The 13078-nt window shown below is 43.3% G+C and overlaps 2 long non-coding RNA genes across 2 annotated transcripts; one reads left to right on the top strand and one right to left on the bottom strand.

Moving 5' to 3' along the window:
• Positions 1–964: 964 nt before the first annotated feature.
• LOC138407230 (uncharacterized) lies at positions 965–8902 on the bottom strand. Its single transcript, XR_011240647.1, has 2 exons — positions 5317–8902; positions 965–1413 (listed from the first exon to the last, which is right to left on the bottom strand). It is a non-coding gene; the product is annotated as an uncharacterized lncRNA (long non-coding RNA).
• On the top strand, positions 5755–11083 carry LOC138407232 (uncharacterized). Its single transcript, XR_011240649.1, has 2 exons — positions 5755–5895; positions 8914–11083. It is a non-coding gene; the product is annotated as an uncharacterized lncRNA (long non-coding RNA).
• Positions 11084–13078: the final 1995 nt, after the last annotated feature.

The following is a 13078-nucleotide window of genomic DNA, read 5'->3' as shown; positions in this document are numbered from 1 at the left end:
AAAACAGTTAAATCTATACATTCATTTATTATAAACTCTGTTGACGAGAATATATTTTCATTGCTTTTTGTCATGTGAGCAGAATTATGTTAAAACAATTAATTCATTTTGATAAAACTTGGTGGAAGGGTGGAGTAAAGACCAAGAAGGAGCCCATTAACCTTTGGAGCACAAGAGATGGATTTAGTGTTGATCTGGCCATTCATCCAGATGTATCTGATCTCAATATATATATATATATATATATATATATATAGTGATAGAGTGGCCAATCAGCTTTGGAGGAGGTATGTGCTCTCTGTATATGTATATGTATATTCATGTGTCTCATTTCAGAGGCTGCATCCTTCATAGGCTGTATTTGAAGACTGATTGTGTCACAGCAGCACGACTAGGCTGTCCCAGTTCAACGGGTCGTTCCCTCTCAGGCCAACCTATCCCAGGATTCACTGTGCTTTGGTGACAAACCGTTTTTCAAAGAGGTATTGGCACCAGCAAGCAACGAGATATAAGATGCTCGAGTATCACGCTTCATCTCAATTGAACAACTGAAAAACTGGTAGAGATTAGAACTTCCTTTCTGAGTCCTGCAACAGCTCTGTTGCTAGGTGACAGCAATGAGGGCGGGACAAGCTGGTGGAGCAGAAATCCTCTGTAACACATATATAACTTCAACTTTATTTATATAGCACTTTAAAACCCAACATTGTTGATCCAAATACTTTACAATAAAAAAATTACAGCAAAATAAGAATAAATGCAAATTATTATCACTACTATCACCAATAATACAAGACCATTTCAGTTTGGTTCAGCCTTTGTGGTCCAAGTGGCCCAGAAAGATCTGCCTCCTTCATGGGCCGCACAGACCACTTCCTGTGAAGGGGGTGGCCCCAGAACTGAGACACAGTCACTGACTGTATACTTGAATACTTCAGGTTAACAAACACAGACAACAACCTGAAATCTTCAAGTGTCTTTTTTATTTTGGCAAACAAAATTCATACATCTCACACACAACGCTTTACAGCAAGTCTATCTCACATCCACAGTGCAGGGGCTACAGAGCTTTCAGAGACTGAAACAATATTGACATTGGAGCACCTGAAGAGAAACCACAGCTAATAGATATAATTATCTGACACAATTATCTCCAGTAAGAACAATACTGCTCTTTCTGGGCGAGCGTTATTTTGTTTTGTCTCAAAAGATGGGCAGTGCCACCTCTCCACCCACTGAGCCCAGCCAGGCCTCACCTTCTCTGGGTGTGGGAGAGTCTGATCGCAGCCTGTTTGGACCAGGTAAGGCTGAGGTTTGCTGCGAAGGTGCATTCCACATTTGGCATGAGCATCTGTCGACTCTGCTCTTTCCTAAACTGTGGATACTTCACCTCGTCATAGGCCGAGTGCAGAGCTAAGAAACCAAAAACAAAAAGAGCACTGGGTAAGTATGTATAATCCGCAGCACAGTGAGATTTTAATAACATTGAGCTGAACCTCATTAATTTAAGAAATTGTTATGACAGTGCTGGAGTCCAGAGAGTGGTTTCTCTGTCTGGTCCAGCAGACTCAAGTCCATTTACCTAATTAAAAAAACAAACCAGCCGTCTTGTGTTTACTGCTGTGTGATGGAGGGGATAAAATATAAGCAGCGGTAGAAATGCAACTAGAAGAGAGGGGGATATTAGAGTAGCTGAAGGAAAAAAGGCAGAGGACAAAGAGGACACATAAAGTCATGACAGAGAAGAGAATGCCGCTGTAGACTGATAAGTTTAATTTATATTTGGTGATAAATGAATGTTTTAATTTTTAGATTAAATTGCTGTTCGCCATTTTCAGTCTTTATGCTATAAGTCAAGCTAGTTGACTAGTGGCTCCTGGACAGGCATCAGATTTAGTTGGATATGTACAGGTAAATGGAAACCGGCAGAGTATTCTATCCCTATTTTTCTTTTTGTAGATGAAGGCAGCATGAATGAGCCTTAAGTCTCAGCAAGGCAACAAGTGACTGCAATTCTCAAAATGTTAAACAGTTCCTTTAATTTGAATTTAGTTTCTAATGAAAGCAAATAAAAGGAAATCTTGTGAAGCTGTTCGTTTCTGCCTTTATCAAAGGTCTTCTTGTGGCTGTATTAATGTGCTGTTGTGTCTTTCCCTAGGAATTTTTTTTATTGGATTCATAAAATACTTTTATGATTTTCATCTTATGAGAAGAATTTAAGGATCAAATGACGGATCGAACAAACAGCCACTGTCTGGAAAGGTTACAAAGAAGGAGAAATGTGACAGTATCTGCAAAAGAGGTCTGAGAAAAGATGTGAGTCGATGGTGAGGAAAGTGATGAGGAAGAGAGTAGTAGAACGAGATAAGGCTGAGGGAGGGAGGGAGGACAGGGGCGATGACGCTGCAGTAAGTACAGCAGTTAAGCTCCAGGGGAGATGATCTGAGCGTGTCTCGATTCCAGTAAGAGGCATCACAGCATCGCCTGGTGACTCACCTGCTTTAAGACTGCATCAGCCACAGTATGAGATCATCAGGTTAATCTCACCCCCAAGATCAGCACAGGCACAATGACAGAGAGATATGAGAGATACAACCAAACAACTGTTCACTTTGGCCATTTTCATTGCTAGTGTAATATTATTATGGTATTACTACCAGCAAAATGAACGTCCCCTCGTTGACTGTAAGAAAGTGATATTGTCTTTGTTTTTCTTCTCCTATTACTAAATGCTGACTCAACTTTCTACTATTGGCCAAAAGTCAGAAATATTAAAAAACTGTAAACGATCTGAACCATTGTTCAGTTTGACCCGTACCGAGGCCAACTCTTTTAGTCAGGTTAATTTTGTTCCGTTGGTCCAGGGCATTTTTCACACCACCTTTTTTTGTTTCAAACTTTAACGTCAGAAGATCGAGACCAAACAAGGTGGATGTGAAAGTTATCTTTAATCCCAAATCCTTAGACACAGATGGGCACAAACACAGCTCGTAGCATTGGTCTGAACAGGGTCCGTAAGTCTTAGAGGATTCATTACAGTCTTGTACCACGAACTGCATTTACAGCAATAAACTGAATAATTCATTTGTCTAATCTGGGTTTCTGCTGATCTGCATGGGTTAGAGCGAGGCACAGAGCACAGAGTACTTAAGCTGCAGCCCAAATGACACTTTAGAGCTCTAGGACAAGTATTGGGTTACATGGGAGCGGAGAAGCACTTCAATTATGTTAGAGGGAGAAATGAAGCAGGCTGGAGGAGGAGGAGCAAATGAGGAAAGCAGGTATGAAAGTGAAATATACGCTGCAGTTTAATAAAATGAATCACTGCCAGATGTCTGTCTGATTGATCATGGACACAACAGAGCTGTTCTTTTTTTTATTAGTCATTGCAGTGATGCTGGCTCACAACTGTTCATGGCAGGCCAGCGTTTTAAGAGGTCTGCATCTGTTCAATTACTCTTTATTACTGTTGCTCTGAAAAAAACCCATGTCCTACTGTGGTTACATGTATTTCAGTAAACCCTCAAGGAATATTTACCTAACCTAAACTTATCGAGAACCAGGGGATACTTTTCCATAATTCTAATTATTTTACTGAAACGTGTTAGATATGAGAGCAGCAACAGCTACAGAGCTTCCTTTTAAAAACACTGTAAGTTTGCCCGGATGCTGGTTTCTGGAGCTACTGGCCTGAAAACACAGACCCACAAACCCAGAACCCAATCCACCCGGAACTAAAGCAAACACCAGATTCCCACCGGGGACGTATAAACTAACGTGCGGACATCCTCCAGGGAACACAAACCAACGAGCTTCCATGGAAAGTATTTAACGTCTCTTCATGCCGAGTGCATTTTTCCTCCCGCTCTACAAAGCTCGAAGGCGCTGCGCTCGGAGAAGGGCCATAAAGTCCATCAACGAACTGTGCAGTTATGGTTGCAATGTGTTTATTTAGTCACACTCCCAGGCTGCCCAGGCCTTTGGATGCTGCTCGATCAGCCTCAGCATGAACTGTGTCCACTGGGGATGAACTGGATATGTATGACTGTATAACTTCCAAACCCGATAATGTCTTTCTCATAATAATAATAATTCACATGAAAAGAAGGAATGATCTCAGATGGGATTGTGGCGGAGTCCATCACTACTTCTTTTCTCAATAAAGAATTTAACTGAATTCATTTTCACTGATCTACTGTGTTTTCAACAGCTGTTATACAGTGTTATAATATTGCTCCTCTCTTTTCTACAGGCATATTATAGTTTTATCATCCATCCATCATCTATACCACTTATCCTTTGAGGGTATTGGGGGGAGCTGGAACCAATCCTAGCAGACAAGTGATCCGAGCGGGGTTCACTCTGGTCCCCAGCGTATCACAGGGACAACTTACAGGGACAACCACTCATACTCACATCAACACCTACGGTCACTTTAGAGTCTCCAATTAACATAACCCCAATCTCCATGTTTTAAGAATGTAGGAGGAAGCCAGAGGAGAAAACCCTCAATGAGAAAATGCCCAACAGACCCCTGGATTTCTAAACACTATGAATCTTGCATCTTTTGGACTTTTGAGTGGTTTTATTATTAAAAAGTGAGATTCAGAAAATACTGACTTTCTGAAGTGAAAAAATCTTGGACCACAAAAGAGTTCAAACAAACATGAAACTGGAATGACTGAACTCTCCTGATCCCACACCCACACACAACCACTGGATGGTTAGTCACTGACCACAGTGGCCTCAGTCTGCAGAAGACCATAGAAAACGAAGTAAGAGTGGAGTCAGGTTAAATGATCACCTTCAGTGTAGAGGTCATTATTTCATTAGATTTTATATTGAGTAGAAATCTTGCTATCTTAGGAAATCACTTTGAATCCCCCTGATTCTCTGAACAGGCTGGTATGTAAATGGTGCTCTGGCAGTGTGGGTGTGTGACTGAGTGGGCGAGAGACAGCTGGGCTAGAAGTTCATATCTTGGTATTAAATCTGTGATCAGTCAAACTAACTCAAAACTCAGTGCACCTCTGGTTTTAAACACACAACTGTCTGATTCTACAACATCATCTAGGCTGACAATATTCAAACACAGGCAGATGACTGAAGGCCGTCTTACACAAGGACCTCTGCTGTCACAGTTAGGGTCTGAATGTCATTTAAATTACATGGTTAATTTATATAATCTTAATTATGCAACAAACCATCATTTTTGAAAGTAAAAGAGAGAAAATGGGCCCACTTTGTGATGTATTAACATTGCACGTATTCTATCTGTATTAAGGACAAGGAAGGGAGGGATGGTTTCACACTCACTTCTGGGAATTGCTCTCATGCAGCAGGGTGCGTTTCCAGTCAGTCAGGTGACCAGCTCAGCTCAGGGATCTCCCGATGATCACGTGACGCGATGCCTTCCCACTCTCTCGCCCTCCCTCTCCTCCCTTTCTTTTTCATTTCTGACAGCCATCTCTTCTTTCCACGCAGGCGCCCCACCGATGTAACACTGCTGCCCACCCCTCTGCCTCGTCAATGAATTCTCCCTCAGCTCCTCACATCTAATGGACTTAACCCCCCTCATGTCCCTTCATCCCGCTACCTCCTCCTCCTCCTCCTCCTCCTCTACAGGCACTTAATCCACATATGTCCCTGCCAGCTCTTTGAATTATTCAGTGGAGTGCTGCTGCTCGCCACAAAGAACCCGTCTCTGAGTAGACAGAAAGAGGGCAAATCGCAGATAGGAGGCGTGATGGTGGAGCGGGAATGAGGTGGCAGCGGTGGCGGTGCTGATAGAGTGACGGCAGCAGATGTCTGGCAGGGAGCTTCCCAGGAAACCCCACACTCTTCTTCCTCGTGCTCCTCTTCCTCCGCCCTGGCAGCCTTAATCGCATAACCCAGGTATAACGAGCTGTCACACCAGGTCAACTGGAAATAGACAGCATCCTTGACGGCGAGTTTGACCTGATACAGAAACCAGCGGGGTGCAGGGTGCTGGGTGCGGAGGGGATCGTGTGTCCTGGGCAGCCATCATGACAAAGCAAAATTGACCTGCTGAAAGTGAAGCAATGGCAGTGTAACACCCACCTATTTCATCTGAATTGATTCTATCTGGACGAGATCAATAAATAGACCAACATTTTGGGAAATAGGCTTTGTGGTTTTCTTATGAGAAGAAGGTTACAGCTGGGAAAGAGTCATCTTAAAGTATAGCATAAGGACTGGAAACAGCTAGCTGTCCGTCTCTGATGATCCTCGCGTGTCTTTTCACAAACACCATCCAACACCAGCCGAACACGAGAGTTTCTCTGCTGCTGACTCTGTTACGCTTGTGTAAATGTGTACTGATCAAAACCAAGTTTTAATCTCTTTAATAATAACACTTATGTGACCACTCACATTTGGTTGTTAGTTGAAGAAAGAGCGAGGCTACAAACAAGTAAACAAACAAATAACAGCACTCCCGCTCCCCACCTCCCCATTTGGTGTCTGTGAAGTCTGTCACGTCAGGACTGTGTATCTTTAGACAGTTTATATGTAGTCCAACGGTTTCTAGCTTGAGAGGGAGCTCACATTTACAAATGTGACATTATTGCCTTCATGTGATCAACAAGAGAAAATATAACCTGCTTTCAGACATGCACTGAACTCCAGACATGTTTCTGAAATTTTTCGAAGGGGCTGTGAGTAAGAACACAGATGCCTGAGTTACTTGCTCCTGATATTTTACTGCCAGGCCCCGAGTAAGATATCTGGAACATAGCAGCAAAATTCACAGCAAGCGAGAAGGTGTATCGATAATGTTTACAACATGTGACACAAAACTTGTAGTATAGAATTATCTCAGGATGAAAAAGAGATGTCTTAAAATAAGAAGATGCAGACAAAGATGTCAACTAAGCTTTTGATGATGATGGCCGAAGCCAGTGTAGATGTGCTGTAAACATAAACACCTGAATTTATACGTCATGTCCCGTCTCCTGCAAGCTCTACCCAGGTGCCACCCTTCCTAAATATTCCGTTTATTTTCCTGGTATGAACACGTCTGATCTGGATAATCTCCTGCTGCGTTTTTTATATGTGAAAGGGAAACTCTGGAAAACATCTCGAGAGTCTGAGTATGTGCCTGAATATCTGGTTACCAGCCATGGTGATATAAATTAAGTTTAAATGTTGTCAGTGTATGTGTTGTTCTGTTTTTCAGGAAATACCCCAAATTGTCAAATGTTGAGGGGAAAAGGTTGAAGAAAACCCCTTGTTGTCAATGAGGTGCTTCAATGAGCACAGAGGGGAACTATAAACACATTGGCTCTGCTGTGGGAGGTGCTGCAATGTCAGGAACTAGAGGCTGAGGAACTCCTGACCTTTCCTCTCAAACTACACTTTCTGTCACTCAGACGTCTGTGCATCACCCTGTGTCATTGTGAAATGTTGCAGGGCCGGCAAAATGTAAACTGAATAATAAACGTTGAGGGAGAAAATGCTTTCAGGAACCAAAGCATTGCATTACGGTCTGGATCTGTGTATTCATGTAAACGCCTGTGCAAGTGAGATAAAGAACGAAAGAGAAATTGAAACAGAAAGGAAAGTGGGGGACAACAGAAAAAGAAAGATGCCTGCTTACAAATAAGATAAAAGACAAGTGGAGGTTGAAAAAAAGTGACGTAAACACAACTGAGTGGAAAATATCAGCAGGAATACCAAAAAGAGCAAATTTTCTTTGTAACTAATGGCATATGCTAAAACTATATCGTGCTGCAGTGTGATATAAGTGGATGAGGTGATGTTTTTGGGCAGAGAGAGTGTATGGTAATACCCCAGACTGGGGTTATTCCTGTACTGTCTGTAAGCCTACTTGCGTGAATGTCCCACAGCGTGTGTGTGTGCGTGTGTGTGTGTGTGCGCGTGTGTTTGTGTGCGTGTGTGTGATGTCGACCATGCAGAGTCAGTCAGTCTGCCGTGGGGCTATGGGGGATTCCTGTTTTGTCCTCCAGTGCATGTCTGGGGCCTCACTGCAGGGACCAGCTTGGGGGTGGAGGGGATGACTATCAGCTGGCCTCACTGATGTGTCCAATTCCTGTCGTTTATAGTTCCTGTCACCTCACTCCACCTCTCTCCTCCTCTGTCATCCCTCCTTTAGCCTTTGTTGTTAATAACAACACATAAACCGCACCTCGTCAACAGCTCTGCCAAATATGTGCCCATGCACTTCACGCTCCGTCCTGATTGTTTTACCACTTTCATCCATGTCTTGCTGCTCATGTCTCGTCTTGTGAGAAACTGTAAACCCAAACCTTGTATATCAGTGAGGGTTGTGTGATTGCTGTCCAAACAAAACAAGGATATTATTTTCCTCCAAACACAATGTTTGTACGATATTGCTGACTTTTCATTTGTAATTTTAAACTATAAAGATAAATCAATTTGAATTCCAAATGCTAAATAAGAAAAGCTGCATTCCTGGATAAAACAGGATGTGCCTTCAGTTACAGTTTTACCCTCAGTTGGGAGAAGCTGGGCCTGGGAGGGGGGGTGTGTTCTTAAATTAGCATTAAATGCTAACATTAGCATTTCTTGCCATGTGTTGACTGCTGCTCTCCTCACCCTTCACTGCCACCTTCTTAAATTAGTAGCAAAGTTGCCTCCAGTGTATTTAGAAGTGTATTTCAAGATACTGCAGACATTGAAAGAGTCCTGATGTAATTCAGAGATGTTCAGGCCTGTGTTAGTTGTCCTGTGCTAATCAGATAATGTTGTCATCTCTACCTACCAAACAAAATATCAATAAAAAGTCATTTGGTGCACAGTTCCTATCATACCCATTGTAACTTCTGCTATTCTGCAGCCACATCCTCTACACATCACTTTGTTCCTGAATGCTAACATCAGTTATTTTTCTATTCTTTATCTCCACTGCAGATGCTCTGACCTCCACAAGGACACGCTGAAACCCTCCCTACATTGATCTGTGCCCTCCTCTGTCTGAACGCTGAAATCTCAGATATACACATGTTGTGTGTCTGCAGTCCCCATGACCTCGAGGGACCGCTGCGAGGTCAGAGGTGAGGCAGCTACTTCTGCTCTTCACAACCTGACACTCCAGAAACATGACAGCTGAGACTGGGATGTGTGTGTGTGTGTTCACGGGGAGCTATTTGACCTGCTCAATAAATAAAGAGCGATATGTTCTGTGGAGAGATTGTTTATTTGAAAGGAAGCCGAGTAGGTCTGTGTGAGTTGCGTGAAAGCGTTTGTGTTCCTTTGTGTGTGTGTGAAGTGGGTGTGATATTGTGAACGGAAAAAAAAGACTAGATAAATGCATTGTTAAATAAACAATATGAGAGGAGAAAGGGTTTCGTTTCCCTGTGTGGATGGTGACTTCTTTATATTCTCGTTTATGTGGTGTGTGTGGTTGTGTTCAGTACGATACATACTCACTCTCACACATACACACACACACTCACGCACACACACAAAGAAGCCATGCTGTCAATCAGAGTTCAGTAAGAGGTAGTAAACAGACAGGCTATTCTGTCCATTGGCACATGTCCCTAAACCGTGGCCTGGCTGCTGCAGCAGAGAGAGCACTGTGTCACACGCTACAGATACAGGCAGCCCTCTGTCACACACAAATAAAACCTCTCTCCCTCCACCACCATTCTATGTGGGTGTGTGTCTCCCGCTCTCTTTATCTTTCTGCCACAAATCCAGCATTCACTTGTGCATACACACACACATTCACAACATCCATTCATACACAAAGAAATAAGCTGGAAAACCTGATTCTGGGATTTTAACAACAGCTCAACCCAAAGGTGCTGGAGCTCTGTAAAAGCCAGTCAGGTTCTTCCTCCAAAACTAGGTAAGCTCTTCCTTTGAGGCCCTCACTCACTACATGCGGGTACTATCATGCAGGAAAGGGCACAGAAGTGTGTGTAACATAGTTCTCTTCAGATTCTTCTCTTTACCTCAGTTTCTCTTTTCCTTATATGCTCCAGTTCCTTGATTTAGACTGTCCATGAAATTTGCATCAGCTGAGGTCATATGAGTTGCACTTCTGGAGCGGTGGTGCTCTGGCAGCAAGAAGAGTGGCTCCGACAGACATTACATCATTCAAAAACACACATTTAGTCAAACAAACCCACAAACAGACACATGCGTGCAGCTCAGCTGAATGAAATGAAAAGTCAATGCTTCCATATGAATACACAGATGTGTGCACAGGGGGATGAAGCACCGCTTTCAGTCTCATCCCTGAGTGATGTGTGTTTTTTGGATTTGAACAACTCTGCATGCATGCGTGGCTTTGGAAGACTGACGCTGCACTGACCAGCAGGGAGAGGCTGGTGATGGGAAACAACTGCACATGGAAGGATCAGGTAAACATGAAGACAGGTGGTCAATGCTGCACTTGTGTTAACGCTTGATTGAGGCCGTGCCCAACGTTTGGTGCTGGCACAAAAAACAATCAGAGTTGTAGGCTTCGGACACTCTACATTGCTATCTTCCATGATAACGTGCCATGCTAGCTATCAATGCAATGCTAGAGAGAAGTACACAGGAAAAAATATCCACGAGCACCTGCGGCAGCACCTGCACTTGAGTTTGATTGGCTGATACCTAAGGTGCCGCATGACAAGTTGAGCTCTTCCCGACTGCTCTTCTTCTGCTGTACACAGCGCGAGCAATACAACACAATGGAATTGAACAATGCAGTTCAGCAGGGAATGAGCAACACACTGGTTGAAGCCTCTAAAGAATATGTGTGATTCCATGGTTAAGCTTTTGGTCTTTTACACTTTGATTCAGTGAAAGAAATTAGTAACTATGTCAGTAAAAATATTATTTAACAACCACATCATCAATATAGTTCGCTGGCAAATGAATCGTAAGAAACATCTCAACAGGTTGTATTGTGTTCATCTAGAACACAGATCCCACGTCAGATTTTTCCTTCTTATCGGCGACCTTTTCCCCAAAAATTCATTCTCACAAAGGGAAACTACAGCGGTCAGACTGGCACTGACCCACAAGTCAAGTCTTCCAACTTACACTGAAGCCATAATGAGGCTTTTCCTTCTAGAGGCTTCTCTACAGTCACTCCCCAAACCACCGCAGGAAATGGAATTTTCTGAAGGGATCAAAACAAGTCGAGAGTTGTAAATGGTTTGAGTTTCCGACAAAGACAATGTGCCAGATTCCAGAGCCTTAAGGGACACGACCAGATCACAATGAATCCTCTGTCTGCCTCGAACGTGTGCACATGCAGGAACACACCCACTTGTTCACACACATGCACACACACACACACGGTTTATATTTTTAGTTGGGAGATGCTGTGAAACAGAACAGTACTCCAGTGGTTTTCCAGTGGAACCGTATACATACCTGTCTGTCAGGGCTTAGTGAAGTGCATGCCTTTGCATATCATGCATATCATCCTGGTCTAAGTGTGTGTTGTCCTATGAGCCTGAAGGCAGCCTTACAGTTGACAGCACTCTGATTTTTGTTTGGGGCAAGGTTCATGCGAGTAATGGAGAATTCAGTTTCTTCATGTGTGTGTGTGTGTGTCCGGGGTCAGGCAGCCCATTAGCAAGACATCCCCTTGTCTAATTGCCTCCTTCCAGCAGCCAGTTTGACAGCTCCGCAATCTACAGTTACTCACAGCACTCACCATGTTAGGTGCATGTGTTTGTGTATGGGCGTAGACGTGTGTATGTGCACCTTTGGACTTTGTGCATGTGTTTGTGTGTGTGTGTGTGTTTGTGCATGCTTGCGCCTCGTCATAACCTCTTTAAGACCTATTCCAGCATAAACAGGAGCAGTAGACCTCATGGGGAGCAAAGCCTGGTCCTAATGAGTTAAAACATTTTTTCTGAGCTCCTGGTTAACGATGAATTGATTATGATTAAGGATAAGGTTTTGATTAGGCTGACAATGAATGGAAGTTAATGCAAATGCCAATGAGCAGTGCAAACCTGTGTGTGTGTGTGTGTGTGTATTTTCGGGAAAGAGAAAGACAGTGATGGTGGATGTCTAACAACCTGTCCATCCCATGCATTCTGTGTTTTGTCATCCGCCTCTCTCTATCTTTCTGTCTCTTTGGTATTTTGGCCTCTTTGGCTTCAGCTGTGTTACCTTCATGGCTGTTAAATGTGTGCACATTTTACTGTTCTCTTTGTATTATCTGCGTCCTAACCCTGGTCAGACAGACGGTCTGCCGGAATGTTTATTTCCCTGTTCCCCAGAACAGGTGCTATCTTCTTGGAAATCTCCTGATGGCTGTAAGCACTCACACCACACACACTGTCTTATTCCACTATCCCCGTGGGGACACTCATTGACCTAATGCTTTCCCTTAATCTCAACCTTAACCATAACAACTGAATGCCTAACACCAACCCTGAACTAATGCTTTCACTAACCTGAACCCTCAAATCAAGTCTGGACCCTCAAAAACCTTTTTTGTCCCTGTGGGTTAGTGTGCATTGACTGTAAAGTCCCCACTGGGATACAACAGCAAGAACACCACACATACATACACGAAGCCAAGGGGGATTCCTGGGACTAATGTTTAACTGGGAGATTTTGGACTGCACCATCAATTTTAGCTCTTTCTGCAGACACTGTGGTTTACTCTAGATAGCAGGGCCAAGCCTCAGAGATAAGACAACTCTCAGCCTGCCTGTGGGAAAGATGAAAGCATTCTCTTCAGCACTGACTGCTCTTTCTGTTTCTTTTCCATCCCCTCTCGCTGTGCGTCTGTGAATGTGTCTGTGAGAGAGCAAAACTGTGTGGCCTGAAAACCTTGAGAGAACCAGTCAGTTGCAACCGTTGAGGTGCAGAGGGTTTTCTGCAGGTACATTAACACTCGTGTAAAGATCCTTCTAAACATTTCAGAGATTATCATCAGACATGATGAAAACATCTGCATGAAATGAAACATTTCCACAGTGATTTAGTGTCAGCTGTAAATTGTGCAGCTGCAGGACACAATTACATTTTGTATATTTGCTCACATAACCAGTGACTCAGAGGATGTGGAGGAGAATCTGATAAACTTTTGAATCCTACATAGAGTATA

Source organism: Paralichthys olivaceus, chromosome 3 (assembly GCF_024713975.1).
Source record: "Paralichthys olivaceus isolate ysfri-2021 chromosome 3, ASM2471397v2, whole genome shotgun sequence".
NCBI lineage: Eukaryota > Metazoa > Chordata > Actinopteri > Pleuronectiformes > Paralichthyidae > Paralichthys > Paralichthys olivaceus.
The sequence above is the reverse complement of the archived record's forward strand: the minus strand, read 5'-3'. Positions and strand labels throughout refer to the sequence as shown.